The sequence below is a fragment of the Canis aureus genome, chromosome 2 (assembly GCF_053574225.1).
Source record: "Canis aureus isolate CA01 chromosome 2, VMU_Caureus_v.1.0, whole genome shotgun sequence".
In the NCBI taxonomy this organism is placed as follows: domain Eukaryota; kingdom Metazoa; phylum Chordata; class Mammalia; order Carnivora; family Canidae; genus Canis; species Canis aureus.
The window spans coordinates 1,069,878-1,087,174 of record NC_135612.1 but is presented as its reverse complement, the minus strand read 5'-3'; the positions used below and the strand labels follow the sequence as shown (position 1 = coordinate 1,087,174).

General features: G+C 40.0%; 1 long non-coding RNA gene across 7 annotated transcripts in view; it reads right to left on the bottom strand.

Annotated features, from left to right (window-relative positions):
• Positions 1-8,584: 8,584 nt before the first annotated feature.
• LOC144291728 (uncharacterized) overlaps positions 8,585-17,297 on the bottom strand; it is a 68,129-nt gene continuing 59,416 nt past the window's right edge. For 4 of the 7 annotated variants that reach the window (XR_013359186.1, XR_013359198.1, XR_013359166.1 and 1 more), the window contains 3 exons: positions 13,373-13,524; positions 10,143-10,265; positions 8,585-8,965 (listed from right to left, as the gene is read on the bottom strand). This is a non-coding gene — a long non-coding RNA (uncharacterized LOC144291728). Of the gene's footprint in view, positions 8,966-10,142; positions 10,266-13,372; positions 13,525-14,178; positions 14,301-17,297 lie in introns of all 7 variants that reach the window. The other 3 variants (XR_013359201.1, XR_013359177.1, XR_013359194.1) reach the window with 2 other exon arrangements.

Genomic DNA, 17,297 nt, shown 5'->3' with positions numbered 1-17,297 from the left:
GAATAAAAACTTAGAACCATAAAATGTGGACGGTTTACTGAGCTACAGTTAACTTTATAGTTAGCATTAGTTTCCTTGCCGAGGAAGAACACGGTATTAGGTTTGGGACGTCTCACTGAGCGCCAGGCCATCACCGAGACATGCACTTCCCCGGCCGTCGAGGCTGTGCTGGCCACAAGGGACCGAGGAAGGTGGAGCACACAAGGGCCAGTTTCCCAGGGCCCGAAGGACGGCCGAGCCTGCGGGACGCCGATCCCTCCGGTTCCCTCCGGGCGGCCCAGAAAGCGGTCAGGAGGGGACGGAGTGTGAAAAGACCTCCTCCGCAGTCACGCAGCCCTTGGTCCTTTAGCTGCAGGGCAAGGCCACATTCTGCTCTGTTTCGGTAAAGAAAGGCACTTTGCCTTCTGTTTTCTAAGCTCTCCTTTCATCAAGGAATGCTACGAGGGAGACTCAAGCTGATGCTTAGGAAGCAGTTGTATAACCACATCTGTGTCTCCTGCACCCCCGGCTGTGCCTGTTCTTAGTGAAACGTACTCTGCAGCCAACACCCTTCGTTCCCCCACCGCGTCAGGACCTGCTCCCTGGGTCCCTAGCGCGCGATGCCAGGCATGCTTGCGCCGCAGTGGAACAGGTTCCAGCAGGCGGCAAGGCAGAGGAGGGTTCCCAAGGGGCACAGAGGAACCAAGGAACTTGGACACGTTTCCCAGCCACTTTCAACTTCTTGGAGCTTGCTCGTGTCAGTACCATGCTTATTTTCCCCCCATGATGATTGGCTGTTAGACCATCAAAATACGAAGATCCTGTGTTCTATCTTTGGGTGAAGAGAGCAAAGGGTGCTGGAACGGGAGCATCTGGGTCCCCCCACACACAGATTTGATGAGGAAGGATTTCAGATTTCAGGCGTGGCTAAAACGGACGATGTTCGTTTACCAAGGCCCCCCACTCCCTGAACACACCTGGGCCAGGCTCAGGGAGGGCAGGGAGCACCAACCACATCACAGCATTTACAGGTGTGTGACTCGAAGGACGGCCCATCCTTGTTAGGCTTTTCCTTTTGGATGCAGCGTGGATAGGCCTGCACTTAGGTAAAGCACCAGCCACAGGAAGCAAAGCCAACCCGGGACGGACAGGTTACACAGAAGTATTCTCTAACTGACTTTCTCCGTCTTGAAGGAGGTGTGGCCAGACTACCTCTCCCCACACAGAGAATTCGGTAGAGAACGTCCCCGCATTTATTCTTCTCTGGTTCTGGCGGGGAGGAGGGGGGGCTATCAAGTCAACCCCAAAAAGCCCCCTTAAACTAAAGAGCTAAAGTGATTCTCCATGATTCAGTGTCTGGAACAGCCTCAAAATCAAAGAAAAACAGACTATATGTTGGCAAATTGAATTTAAATTTAAAAAATGTTAAAAAAAATCAAAGAAAAACAGATACCAGAAAAGTGAGTACAAGGAAAAATGACAACCGAGTGAGTCATCATATAGAGAAGTTCCCTTTCTAGGGAAGTTTCAGCCGTCTCTCTAATAGCCCTCCTAAGAGCAAGCCCTCAAAAGGAAAGGGGAAAAAAAAGAATCTGTGTATTTTGCACATATTTGGACACTGATGTTTGGAACATCTTTTGCAAGCTTCAACAAAAGGGCCACAGAAACCTGGATAAATACGGGCAATTCATAAAGTAATGACCACTCCTTCTGCACCAGCCTCGGAAGCAACCAAGAGTAGGTACCGCAAGGAATAAAAAAAAACATAAAAAACAATCCCACTTAGGAAAGTGAGTGATACGGGGAACGAGGAAACATTCTCTTATTTCTGAAGTATTTATGGTTCATGCGTTGGTTCTTACTGCCCTGGATTATCCCTCTTTAATTTCCAGTAACATAGTCTTGAAATTTAGATCTTTTTTCCCTTTATCACGTTTTTCTTGTGTCACATTTGCTCTCGGGTCAACATGAATACGGCGGCACAGAAACACACATGCGGCTAATTATATTTTCCTTACTATGTGCTTCTTCTCTGCTGTGGATCAGTTCTTAGGTCTCTGTCACAAAGCCAAGGAAATCAGATTTATATTCGCGGAAATGTAACAAGAATTTTGGAAATGCCTGTAATTGATCCCACATGTTCTATTTGCTTAGATTCATAAAGCTGCAAGAGAATTTCAAAAGATCATCGAGGGACTTTAGAGATGGAATTTTATAGGATCTGATATCATTTACTAATTTTCCACAAGGACAGATTGACTGAGCAAGTGAGTGGTTTCTCTCTTATCAGAGGGCTCTCTCTCTGTTAAGAGCGAACCCACGTTTGAGTCAAAGAACACGCTGTTTGCAGATGGAGGGAACCCTGATGTCCCCCGTGAGGGCACGAGAAGTCAGGTGGCTGACACCATGAATGGCACTGAAGATCCTACTATCTACAGACATGATGACACCAGAATTCTAACCAAGTAAAAGCACACAAATGTCTATGAACCACGTAAAAGCAGGCAGTCCTGTTTCCTGAAGGTTCTGGCGCAGTATAAACCAGCGAGTGTGCTTTCTGCATGGTCGGGCCACGAGGACTGATGTGCTCGGTGACTCTTCAGTCAGGAAACTACTTTATCACATGGGCTCCCCAGATGCTCTTTGCCTGGAGGAGACTGAAAGTGTTCACCAGCTTTTGGGCCAGCCCTGCAGGTCAGGCGTCCAGATCCAACTGTTCAGAACAGGTGGCTGTTTTTCCACGTCATTTGCGAGAGCCTTCAGAAGCGGGAATCTTATGACCTTGGCCTTCTGCTGAAATGCTCCCCACGTGTAAGTGTGCCCCTTGGGTTACTACCAAGCCACCAGAGCAGGGGGCCTCATCACGGCAGCAGGTAGATGCCGTGAAGAACCGGTACCGCAGGGCAGGTGGGCAACGACAGGTGAAGGACATGGGAGGACTGGCGGGCCCTGATCAAGGGCCCCTGGCACAGTGCAGCGCCTCTCCCATAGCCTCCGTCAGAATCCCTGCGCGCTCGCTGAATACACTGCTGGGCCCACCCCCGGCTGTCTGACTCGGGTAGCCACGCGCAACGCAACGCCTGAACGCTTAAATTTCTAAAACTTTCCCGGTGATGCTGATGCTTCTGGTCTAGAGACCATGTTTTAAGAACCACTGGCCCACAGTGTTTGCTCCTGCAGAAAGTCCTAGCCTCCCAAGACGCAGGAATATGTGCAAGAGAAAGACAGAAAAATCTCAGGCAAAAAAATTTTGCTTTCCTTTCTCCTAGAAACATGTTTCACATACCATAAGGATTAGCTCTGCAACCATTTGTTTCCCCAATGATGGAGCTAATTGCTCTGATCCAAAAAGACCCCAAATGGCTACAGCCCAGACTGGAGTGTTACCTCCCTAGGTATTCACATATCAAGGAGGAATGAGCCCCAGAACTTGCAGACATCTCTTAGTAGTAAAAGCCAAGACACACAGGGCATTCTGGCTCCTTGAGAGATTTTATTTATAAACCAAAGGGTTGGAATGAGGATTCAGGCCCATTATGTTTCCAAGGAGACAGCAGGGGAGGGGAACAGCTGCCTCCTTCCCCATTAGAAACAGAGAAAAATAATTTTCCTCGTCTCTCACCTATGAAGTGTCCTGCTACTCAAGTAGGATTATTTGGCCTTTTATCACATTGCCCCAGAGACGAGTTCTGGGGTGTGAGGAGCTGACACACTTTTAAAATCTCTCTCCTACCTAGAACACTTTGTGTACACATTCAGGATAAAATTAATAAAAACTTGTATTAAAAACCCAACAGCAACCCAACACTAAATGAGTACTGCTGTGATTAGGATGCCTAGCACCTCTTGATAAGAGCATGAGTACACCCAATTGATTCTATAAAAGGAATATTAAGAAATTTTATCCAAATTATTTCTCTCTGGTAGAAAAATAACCCCCTATGTTACAGTTTATTGCCTGTTAGCCAGTTGCCAATCTAAGCTAGCAAGCTTGTTCTAACATTCTCTTACTAAATTTCCTGTAAATGCCCCATTTCTTAAAATGCAATCAGCTATCCATCTTACTGATTCCTTCATTAATTGATGAGTTGTGTGAAATTGTTGATAGCTATTTATATTTGCATGAGTTATGCTCTTAACTTTTTGAAAATACAATTTATGGGAAAGTCTAATCATCATCACTCCAACAGAGCCTAGAGCGACCAGGCACGACCCTGGTCTGGGCCGCTGTTGATCTCCACTACCTACTCGTGGAAGTGTTGCCCATTTTCATGACAAAAAAGACTCAGCTTACTTGGGTGAGCACCATCACCCTCTCCCAACATCAGTGTACACTCCATCTTGTTTGAAGTGGGGAAAACTTCAACCCTTATATCTGCTCTTTGGCAAATGGTCCTCCTAGGGCTTCTAGGTAGTACAACTGCAGGTACCGTTGGACGGTCGCATACAATTCCATTAAATGGTTCCCTCTGGAATTGTGCGACGTGGGAGGCTCTAGATCGACCCCAGCGGGAACTGTCTTGGGATTAATCGTATTTTATCCACACTCAATGAGCCTGTGGAGGTATAACTACCTACTTATCCAGGGGAAAAAGAATCTACTTGTGGTCTACATCTGAAAGTATGTGGCTAAGGAAGAAGGAAGTAGTTATAGGCTGCTATAATGAGCCTCAGTCTTTTCTACTTTCTTGCTTTTAGGCAGAAAGTCGTCTTCTTTTCTGAACAAAACAATACACCTCGTAATTTATTGACTCCCAAGCACTGAAGAAACACAAAGGTCCACAGAGGCAGTACAAGCTCCGCTGTCTCTACTGACACCTTTCCAGAACACTTTTGCCTCAGAAGCAAATTCTGGTTCCTCCTTCCAGATACATACATGGCTGGTGTACGCAGTTTGTAGTGTAACAGGCCCTGGTAGGGATGATTTTTCTGAACTGTTGTTGGGTGTGATGCCACTGACCTACATTGGATGCCTAGATAAGCAACAACTCTCAGAAGAACTCTGTTAGGAGTATCATTCATTATATCTCACAATGTCATCACTAGTAAGGCTTCGGGAAATACCTGCCTGTCTCCAGCTTCCGTGATACTTCTGGGCCTCCAGAGCCAAAAATATGTTGTGATCTTAAGTACCACTGACTCCATATTACCTCTTTCCTGAATAGCTTCTAGAATGTCAGACACAAACTTGAGATGTTTTCTGTGTCTTTGTGGTTGGCATTTTTAAAAATTAATGTTATTTCTTGCTCCATTTTATTTTATTTATTATTATTTTTTAGAGGGTGGGATGGGGCAGAGAGAGAGGAAGACAGTGAATCTTAAGCAGGCTCCACGCCCAGCACAGAGCCTGTCCTGAGGGCCCGTCCTCACGACCCTGAGATCATGACCTCAACTGAAATCAAGTCAGACACTTAACTAACTGAAACACCCAGGTGCCCCTCTTGCTCCATTTTAATCTGTGACCGTGTGTTGCTTTTGTCTGTTTTCCTTTAAAATTATATTATCTTGCTTTTTCCACCACCTCCTCCCACACACACATCATGCACACAACACACACACAGGAACAAAGATCTATAAACTTAAGATCTTTCTGGAAGAAGCCAGTCTGTAGAAGAAAGAAAGACCTTGTGAGGTCTCTATGAGCAGGATTTAGTATCCTAGCCATCTGTTCACTTAAGCCCTCATAATTACTCATACATTACTCATCTACAATCCCCTCACCCTGGGTTTTCCAACCTATCTTTCCTACTTTTAACATGAGCAATAATCAGCTTATGCAATATTCAGTAAACTTTCAAGAAATGCAGCGCTTGATATTAGGGAATTCTTTCAGCGTTGTCAAGAAACAAGAATGCATTGGTTAAAGGGAGTCATTTGGAGAGAGGTGGTTTTTTGAATTAGTGGGCAGTCATTTGTATATTCACGTCTCTGTTCAGTAAAAGTAAAATTTATTACTGCAGGTTATGTTTCTGATTGTGTTTTAAACTTTCATTGACCACCAGCAGCATACAAAGTACCAGAAACAACAGCATTAGACCTAATTACAGCCCAGTGGGCATGCTGCCTAAAATGGTCATTTTCTTGCTTCTGTCTAATATAATTCTATTTATTTGGCTTACTCTGTCAATTTAAGTTTTATTTGTCATCTCTTATTCATCATTATTTTTAAAGCCCTATACGTATACCACCAAGAATTCCCAACCAACTCTAGTCATGTGAAGAAAAGGAAAATCTAATTTGTAGAAAGTATCTGGGTCCCAATTTTGTTATAAATTCTGAGATTTATTTCTTTTAATAATGTATCAAGAAAATTTGAATAATACCCTTTTTATAGATTTTAATGTTGAAAATTCTAGACCTTAAATTTTTTGCCTTAGCTCTTGCTATTTCCAGGAATTCAAGAAATGTGGAAATCATTCCTTTGGGAGTATACCTCGCTAATGTATTAGAATTTCTTGTGTATCACGATTGCTCTTATAAGAACAGGGTCAGGGCTAAAGTTACCCTTTCCTGCAAAAGAGGCTGTGGTACTAAGCTTTACTCTTGCTGTGTGCTCCCTAAGTGTCCGCTAATTGTGGAAGGAAGACTTCACCTTCCAGAGCCTACTTCATCATTCAGTCTCTCTGCTGGCCCCCGATGCTCACGTCGTGCTGCCCACCCCCTACCCCGGTTCTCTCTTAGCTTTCTGTACTCTTCGGCTTCAATGCAGATGCCAGAAGTGGGAAGCATCGCTAGCATCAAAATGGGAAAAGGCGAGGAGGCAGCAATTTCTCTTCCCTTATTTAGGCTGCAGAAGGTTCACCAAGACGGTAATGTAGCAAGAAATTACAGGGCTCAAGTGGGTAGTTGTAAAAGTTCCGCACCTTTTGGTGTAAAATGTGAGCTGTCACTCATCCTTCTTGCCCCCTACCTCCAAGCTGGTGCTATTCCAAACTCTCCCAGGTTCTAGCACTGGATCAAGAATTCATGCCTCTTTGTTGGCTACTTCTAAAAATTCCAGATAAGTTACAGTCATTTGGACATGCTTCTTTTCTTGCAAATCCAAAAAGGAAGGGACTGAAAACTAGCCCCCCACCCCTCCCACAGAGACATCTGAGTCACTGCAAAGCATCAGGAAAATTTATATTCTGGCAAAATTTCCAATCTCCCCTCCTTGCCTCATCTTCGCTGCAGCTAGAAACTCATTGAAATGCTTTTGATTATGCCTGGCATATACAGACCACATGCATTTCCCTAGCCTATCCTGCAACACGCCACAAAACCAACATGGAAGTATGCAAACCCTATGCTTGTATCAGTTTCCTGAAGCTGGGGGCTAAAACAGATCACCACAAATTTGGTGACTTCAATTGAAAGGAACGAATTCCCTTGCAACTCTAAAGGCCTAGAACCAGTATCTCAGAGCAGAAATCAAGATGTCAGCGGGGCCTCTGGAGGCTCTAGAGGAAAAACCGCCCCTGCCTCCTCCAGCTTCTGGTGGCCACCAGCGTTGCCTGGCTTCTGACTGCATCACTCTAATCTCTGCCCCTGTGGCCCCATCTCCTTCTCTTCTGTCTATAACGACCAATATCCCTCTGCCTTCCTCTCACAAGAATACTCGTGATCACATCTAAAACCTATGTGGGAATCCAGGATAATCCCCCATCTCAAGAGCTCTCACTCAATCACACCAGCAAAGGCTTTGCCACATAGGGGAATGCTCACGGTTTCCAGAGATTAGGAAATGGATGTCTTCTGGGGGAGCCATTATTCAGCCTAAAAAGATACCAAGGCAGTAATCCAACAAAGTTCAAGAAAGCACAACTTTTTAGAAGATTAAAGGAGATGGAGCCATGGGGATTGCTTTAACAGAACAAGGGAAGGGGAAAACACTACAAACAATGAGCCGCCCATCTACTCAGCAACCCTGTCCCAACATGAAAGGAGGAAGAGATTATTCTCTGGAGACATAAGGTCAAGAAGGCCTCACAGTCCTGGCCATGAGAGAGTGGAGGAGAGGAGTGTGGCACAGAATGAATGAAATCTAGGAATAAAACCTAAGGGTTTGCAAACTCCTTCCTCTGACTTACCCCCAAAATGCTACCATATAGCCCAAAGTCAGGGAAGTGAGGGATTCTTTCCTGAAAGAAAATGAACAATTTCAGAAAAATGCACCTACAAATAATACCATTTGGGGGCATCCCAGTGAAAAGACTAGCTCCTTCCCTTAGGTCCTATAATAGCAGTTCTCAAAGTTTTGGTCCCAAGCTCTCCTTAATACTTATAGAAATTATTGAGGGCTATGAAGAGTTCTCATTTTGTAAATTATAGCTATCAAATTTTTACCATTTTAGAAATGAAATTGGGAATTAAAAAACTACACATTACTTCATTTCCAAATGACAATACAAACCTCCCACATAACATAAATAACATATTTTTATGGAAAACAACCAATTATACAAAACAAAAAAAAGATTTAGTGGAAGAGTGGTATTTTTGGCAACCCTTTAATGTCTGTCATAATAAAGTACATCTGGGTTCTCATATCCGCTTCGGCTTTTAAATCGTTGCAACACGTTGTTTCAGTTGAAGTATATGAAGAAAATGCAGCCTCATGCTAATATACAGCTGGAAAATGGAAGCGTATTTTAATAGCCTTTTCGGAGGATCATGGATTGGGACTATAACACAACTTGAAAAGCAGCCTTTTCTTAAAGGTTAATTGCAAAACAGAATCTGAAACCATGTGAACTTTTTGTACATTGAAATCCATTGGTCTATCTTGCACTTTGAAAGCATCTTTTAGCCAGGTATGATTTTTAACATCACGCTTTTATCATTTCAAAAATCTTTACTCGGGGGATCCCTGGGTGGCTCAGCGGTTTGGCACCTGCCTTTGGCCTAGGGCGTGATCCTGGAGTCCCAGGATCGAGTCCCACGTCGGGCTCCTGGCATGGAGCCTGCATCTCCCTCCTCCTGTGTCTCTGCCTCTCTCTCTCTCTGTCTATCATAAATAGATAAATAAATCTTTAAAAAAAAATCTTTACTCGGTGAGTTATACAGGTCTTCCAAACGTTGACACATTTCATTATACAATACCAAAAGAAATCACATTTGTTAATATTACCACTGATCTCATCAGAAGGTTCTATAACTATTGGTAAGCTGTCAAGTTCCCAGTGGCCCATACAAGTTCTCTAAATTTCTGATTTTTCTTGAAAGCCTTAACTTTATCATTGGCAATAAATATTATCAGTTGTTTTCCTTAAAGTGACAGGCTCACTATTCTTTTTCAAAGATCTGTCCTGCCGAATACCCAAATCTCAATAACTACAGTTTGCTTGTCAGTCATTCTTTCAAGTAAAAATGGTTTCCCTGGGGAAAAAGAATTGGTGACTTCAATTCTCACTTGAAATAATTGCATTAAGGCTATTTCTTGAGACAGCCATTGAATTACAGTACGCAGAAGTGCTGGTAGGCATATTTGCCATTTTCTCACACAAAATATGAAAAGATGTGTACTTAATTTATAAGTTTTATTGTTTCAATAAGGTCAACCTTAAGTGAAACCAGCATATTTCTACAACAGCGTGTGGTCATAAAGAATACTGCTATCGCTTGGTGCCATTTCCTTTATTCATGGCAAAGGCTTCAGCAGTTTTACCCATCAGTGTTTTATACTACCAGTGAAAAGGCAGATAAAACCTGGTATTAATATGAAGATGAAAATACTTTTGGGCTTGCAAACTCCCTGCAAGTTTCTCTGAGATCTCAGTGTCCTTTAACAATACTTTGAAAACCGTTGCCCTATAATGAAACAAACAAACCATGTCTTCGTGTTCTGAGAATTCTCTGTGCATTTCAGTTGCTTATGTAAAAATATGAAGAGTTAATCAATAATCATTTTAATGATGATGTTCTCCAAAACCATTCAGGCTCACTAGAATGCCATTCAGATTCACTAGAAAAATCCACAGGACTAGGAAAGGTATTAAACTCCTGGTTGTATTTTATTACAATAAAAGGATACAGATTAAAATCAGTAAAAGGAAAATATACATAGGATAAAGTCCAAGAAAAGCCAGGGACAAGCTTCCAGGTTTCCCCTTTCAGTGGAGTCATATAGGAATGCATTTTATCCTCCCAGCAATGATATATGACACATAGAAAGTATTACCAACCAAGGAAGCTCATCTGAGTCCTGGTGTCCAGGGTTTTCATTGGAGGTCAGTCATGTAGGCAAGCAGAATCTGTATGACTGACCTCAGCTACTCAGACTGCAGCCTCCCTCCTCCAGAGTAAACCTAGGAATTCATCATAAATCACATTGTTAGCATAAACTACTGGATTACACTGGTAGAGTGTGGCCCAAGGCCTCAAACATACAAAACTCAATCTTATCAGGCATACTAAATCAATGTTATATTCCAAGGGCTCAGAATTTATCTTCCAGGACCTAACTCAGAACCAGCCTTTCTTTGAGATTTGCCTGGTTTTAACGCCTGCCAAGTTAACCCTTTCCTGCTCAACCTACCTCCAACATGGAAGGAAAAGATATAGACAAAAATATACACAAAGAGCTGAAAGGAACATAGAAGAGACAGAAACAAAGCAAATGAGAAGAAAATCTCACATAAATTATAAACAATATTTTCAGTGAGATAAAATATATATAAATATATATACATATACAAATATATATATACACATACAAATATATATATACATATACAAATATATATATAGCTGCATAATGATAAGAGGATAAGAAAGAGCTCTTGGAAATTAAACCTCATAAAACATCCAAAATTTAAAAAAATCCAAAATAAATCAATCAATCAAATGCTGAACATTAAAATGGAAGGCATCCTTGAGAAAGTAGAGCAAAATACTAGTCAGAAAATATGAAAAAGAAGAGTAAAAAAGAAAAAAAAATTTCTCTAGGATTGAACTAGGGTGGCCAATGAGAGTAGTACTAAAATGAGAGAACAGGGAGGAATAGTTCAAAGAAGTCATACAAGACATTTTTCCAGAACTGAAAAAAAAAGCCTTCAGTTTAAGAGTCAACCAAGTGATCAAAGTAATGAAAGAATATGCATCATTTCAAGATTTCATAACACCGGAGATAATGAGAAGATCCTAAAAGTATCCAGAGAGAGAAAGCCTATTAATGCAAAAGAATGAAAATGAGAATGGCACCAAATCTCACAAGTGCAACACCAAATGCTAAACACAGTGGCGCGATGCTTCAAAATCTAAGGGAAAATATTTTTTCTAAAAATTCTGTTCCAAGCCAAAATATCAATCAAGTGTGAAGATAAAATAGAGACAGTTTTGACACCAAAGGGTTTTTTTAAATGAACGTCTTATGCACTCTTTTGAAGGATATGCTTCAGCACACAAGAAGAGTCTGTCAACAAAGACAAATTCATATGTCCCAGGTTCCAACAATGTGGCTCAAACAAAGGAGAGTAAGAGCATCAAGGAAAGGTATGATTGTTTGCATCACTCTGTCTTCCTTTACAAGTAACATGACCACACAACCTCTGGTGGAACAGTGCCAGTTTACACAAGCTGGTCATAAGACCTCCTTTAACTGTCAAAAATGCTCAGATTTGACAATAAATTACATGGTCGTTTTAATTATAAACCATTGTACCAAACAGCTCAGCTAAATTATTCTGTGATAACAAATGACCCTGAAATCTGAGTGGGTGACAAGAAGATGAATGGAGTTACTTCCCACTCATGTCCACCATGGGTGTCTCTTCATCTTCACTACAAGGTCAAGGTTGAAACGAAAGACCCTCGTTGGGATATGCCAATTTTGCAGCAGCAGGACAAGAATCACAGCAGAACCACATTGTGGCTCCTAATGCCTCTGCTAGGAAGTGGCACATATCACTTACATTTACATCTTGTTGGCTACAGCAAGTTAAACAGCCAAATCTGATCACTGAGCTTAGAATTAAAAACCACCCATAGTGTGGGTCCCAGTAAGGAGAGAATCTGTCGGGGGTTGATGGGAGTAATTTACCACAGGTATTTAGAATTACTTCGTTTTAAAATTCTGTACATGTTTCACTTTGATCAAAATAAAAATTTAGGGCAGCCTGGGTGGCTCAGCATTTGGCGCTCCCCTTCAGCCCCCAGCATGATCCTGGAGACCCGGGATCAAGTCCCCACATCGGGCTCCCTGCATGGAGCCTGCTTCTCCCTCTGCCTGTGTCTCTGCCTCTCTCTCTGTGTGTATGTCTCTCATGAATAAATATATAAGATCTTTTGAAAAAAAATTAAAAATTTATTTTAAAGAAGCAATTCATGGGGCGCCTGGGTGGCTCAGTTGGTTAAGTATTTGCTTTTGGCTCAGATCATGATTCCAGGGTCCTGGGATCAAGCCTCATGAGGGGCTCTCTGCTCAGCAGGGAGCCTGCTTCTCCCTCTCCGTCTGCCTGCTGCTCTGCCTCCTTGTGTTCTCTCTCTCTCTGTCAAATAAATAAATAAATAAAATCTTAAAAAAATAAAGTTCCAATTCATGAAAATCCTTGATTCTTGACCCATCACTTGGATAGCCATGCATTAAATCCGAGCATTATTCCTCAATACAGATCTAATGTTGTTTCATGGAAGTTTTAAGTAGTACCAGGGCCCTCCAAGTGAACAGTGTAGATCACTAGCTAAGACTCTGCTGACTTGTGACTTACCACATCACAGACATAATCTTTCATCACAGCTGGGCAGTGACAAATTGATCTATATCTGCTCATTCATTCATTCCTTCATTCAGCACACATGTACTGAACATTGGAAATCCAAACTCAAGTTAAGATTACCTAACTGCCCACAAGAAGCCCTAAATCTTGTTGAAGAAAATGATGTGAAAACACTGATCATACATAACTATCACGTTTTTTTACAAAATGCTTTGTGAACACTGTGTGTTGACCTTATTCAGTGGTTGTATCTATTTTTTCCCTGCTAGGGCCTAGTTGAGGTGCTTAGAAATTTTTAAACTATATGGCATTTCTATTAAGTGGTTAAATATCCAAATATTCCATAGTGACACTCCTTCTCTTAAGTTTCATCTTAATTAGTCATCTCATGCTTTCTACCAAAAGCATCTTTCTCTGATAGTTATTGCCCATGGCATAAGGGAACACATTGTAGGAGATGCCATTTCACAAAGAAAATCTGATTCCAGTTAGGTCCATTTATGGTTATGGGAACCTAAATTTCACAATTGTGAAACCTCAAATTACCAGCTAATGTGTAGACTTTCAGTGGTAAGCAAAAACAAAACAAAAGCAGTAACAACAAAGTAGAATGAAAGTGTAGAGCATCTTAAGTGAAGGCAGAAGGTGAACCAGGTAAGAACCAGAGTAGGGAAATGTCACGTTCACATTGATGGTACCTCCTTAAACATCACTCCTCACTGATCCACATACTGGTTCACAAGTATTGACTGAGTTCCTCCTCCAGGTTGCACATTCTTTGCTCTGTAATACACCTCTTCCATCCTTTCCTTAACTTTTCACTTCATGAGATCGCCCAAGCTTGGTGTACCTAAAAGTCAAGGCAGATCTCTGGCACCATCTCTATAATCTGAGGGAAAATGTGTTTCCTTTCATTTTCCCAAAGCTAATGTCACCTAGGAGTAGAGAAAGATGAGAAAATGTAGGCAAAAATCTCTGAGAGTTGTGCTTTATTACCCACTAGGAATAGTTCTAAGTGCTCATAATGCAATATTTCATTTTATTTTCTCATGAGACCCCTGGGAACTTTTTAAATCTCCATCTTACCAATGAAAAAAACAAATGTCCCAGAAATCTTAATACTGTGCCCAAGGTCACATTACTAGTAGTAACTGGTGAAGCTAGGATTTGAACTCATGTAAACTTCATGAGCCAATGGCCTCAATTATATACCATACTGCTTCCATGGCTCCAAATATGGAAGAGAATGTAATGATAGAAATCTCAAAGTAGCAAGTATCTTGAATATGCACCAATTCAGCAATCTGCAGATAGATCCAAGGAACTAGTTAGAGACTCTTGTGCTATTTTATGTGGAAATATCCACCTTTTTCCTTTCAAATGACCCCAGCTTGAATAATAAACGGCTTGAACACAGTAAGAGCTTAATAATACTAGCTGGGTGGATTTACTCAACAATCTCAACAAGAACCTATACAAAACATCTTAAAAGCAAAATGTTTACCTGGCTGCTTCATAGAGCTAATATACCAACTTGATTTATAGTCAACAATTTGTTCCTTCTCAGGAAAAAAATCTTGGCAGACAGTGGATCTCATATGCATACTCACTCCAATAACAGCATGACTTTTAAGAATAATAAAAGAATAATGAAATGTTACCTTTTCATTGATAAATAAAATGTTTAGTTTTTAAAAATGTCTGTTCAAGTTGCAGTTTGAGCAACATATGCTGGCAAAAAGTAAAACAAAAATTGTTTTAATTGATTAGTAACCATATTTTATAGAATCAAGTTTTTATTTAAAATTTTAATCTAGGAACACCTGGATAGCTTAGTGGTTGAGCATCTGCCTTCAGCTCAGGGCATGACCCCAGGGTCCTGAGATCAAGTACCACATCCCTGCATGGAGCCTGCTTCTCCCTCTGCCTGTGTCTCTGCCTCTCTCTCTGTTTGTGTCTCATGAACAAATAAATAAAATCTTTAAAAACAAAAAATAAAACTTTATTATCAGTAAAGAAGAAGATATATAACAACACACTTATAACATTTAGAATTTATTTTTCAGCATAAATATTTAAGAAATTTGTATTTCAAATGTTATATATACCCCAAATATCTAAACCCACTTGTATTTATTCTTTAAAAGAAAAAAAAAAGGATAAAAGGTCAATTTCTAATTTCACAGAACATTAGTGTGTACTTTGAGAGTATTGATTTTGCCTCTGACAGAGTTATTTCATTCCATTAGAAAATTATGGCTTAGAGGTTATTAGAAACATAGCAGAATATTACATGTGTATGATGGCAATTTATTACTCAGTTTTTTTCATTTTATTCCCTAAAGACTTCCATTTCCATTTATGCAGACTGCCAGACATGCCATACTATAAAAAAGTAATGACAAGAAATTTTAATTTGTTAATTGGTTAGAAGAGTTTTCAGAATTAATATTCAGACCATTGGTGTATTTCAAGTTATATTATTTATATACACTAAGAATGAAAATAAATATAACTGAGCATTTTCACCTATGTTCACTAATCTAGTCATAAAATTATTCAAACTAGATTATATATAGCAAAATTCTTCAAAGTTTACCTTGATTAGCAAGTGTTGGTATCTCTAAGTTGTTTTTATTTCCCAAACTCACTAATGATTGGCATTATTTTATTTTTAGAGGTTGTATTACCCTATTCTGAACACATTACATGGTATTTTTTAGAATAGGCAAAGTAGAATAATGAAAAAGAATCTTGGGAAACTCAATTATTCTCAGTCTGTCTAATCTGAAAAAAGAAAAGGCAGGGAGAAGCTAAGGACATCATACAGGATAATTCATGCAGAAACACCTTTTCAACTATAAAATGGTTTGCAAACTAAAGATATTATTTATTCAGAAATTCTGACATAATTTTTCTTTAACTGTCCAGCATCAAAAAGACAAAACATATTCTGAAAACTGTAAAACACAGATGAAAGAAGTTGAGGATGACACAAACAAATGGAACAATATTCCATGCTCATGGACTGAAAGAACAAGTATTGCTAAAATGCCACAACTCAAAGCAATCTATAGATTTAATGCAATCTATATCAATTTTTCACAGAACACAAAACAAAAAAAAATCCTAAAATTTGTGTGGAACCACAAAAGACCCTGAATACCAAAAGCAATCTTGAAAAAGAAGAACAAAACTGGAGGTCTCACAATCCCAGGTATCAAGATCGTCTACAAATATGTAGTAATCAAAACAGTAAGATACAGGCACAAAAAGAGACACATGAATCAGTGGAACAGAACAGAGAGCCCAGAAATAAACTCATGATTCGATGGTCAATTAATTTTTGAAAAAGAAGGAAAAAATATCCAACGGGAAAAAGTCCCTTTAACAAATGGCGCTGGGAAAACTGGACAGCAACATGAAAAAAATGAAACTGTACCACATTTTCACACCAAACACAAAAAAATAAACTCAAAATGAATTAAAAACATAAACGTGAGACCCAAAACCATAAAAATCCTAAAAGAGAGCATAGGCAGTAACTTCTCTGACATTGGCCATAACAACATATTTCCAGATATATCTCCTCAGGCAAGGGGAACAAAAGTAAAAATAAACTATTAGGACTACATAAAAATAAAAAGCTTCTGCATAGTGAAGGAAACAATAAACTAAAACACAATCTACTGAGTGGGAGAAGACATTTGCAAATGACATATCTAGTAAAGAGCTAGTGTTCAAAATATATAAATAACTCAAACAACTCAACACCAAAAAACAAATTATCTAATTTTTAAAAACCCAGACATTTCTCCAGAGAAGACATCCAGACACATGAAAAGATGCTCCACATCACTCATCATCAGGGAAGCGCAAATCAAAACCACAAAGAGGTATCACCTCACATCTGTCAGAATGCCTATAATAAAAAAATACAAGTAACAACAAGTGTTGGCAAGATTGTGGAGAAAAAGAAATGCTTATGCACTGTTGGTAGGAATGTAAACTGGGTAGTCACTGTAGGAAATGGTATGGATAGTCCTCAAAAAACTAAAAATAGAATTACAATATAATTCAGTAATTCCACTACTAAGTATTTACCCAGAGAATACAAAAACACTAATTTGAAATGATATTTGCACCCCTGTTTATTGCAGTATTATTTACAATGGCCAAATTATGGAAGCAGCCCAAGTGTCCTTCCATAGATGAATGGATAAAGAAGAGGTGATACACACACACACACGCGCGCGCGCGCGAATATTATTCATAAAAAAACGTAATGAAATCTTGCCATTTACAACATGGATGGATCTAGAGGATAAAATGCTAAGTGAAATAAGTCAATCAGAGAAAAACAAATACCATATGACCTCACTCACGTGTAATTTAAGAAACAAAACAAATTTTAAAAAGAGACAAACCAAAACACCAACTCTTAACTATAAAGAGGGGAGGTGGGTGTGGAGTGGGGGAAACAGGTGAAGGGATTAAGAAGTGTACTTATGATGAGCACTGAAAAATACAGAGAATTGTCGAATCACTACGATGTACACCTGAAACTAATATAGCACTGTATGTTAACTATACTGGAATTAAAATAATTCTTTTTAAATGACA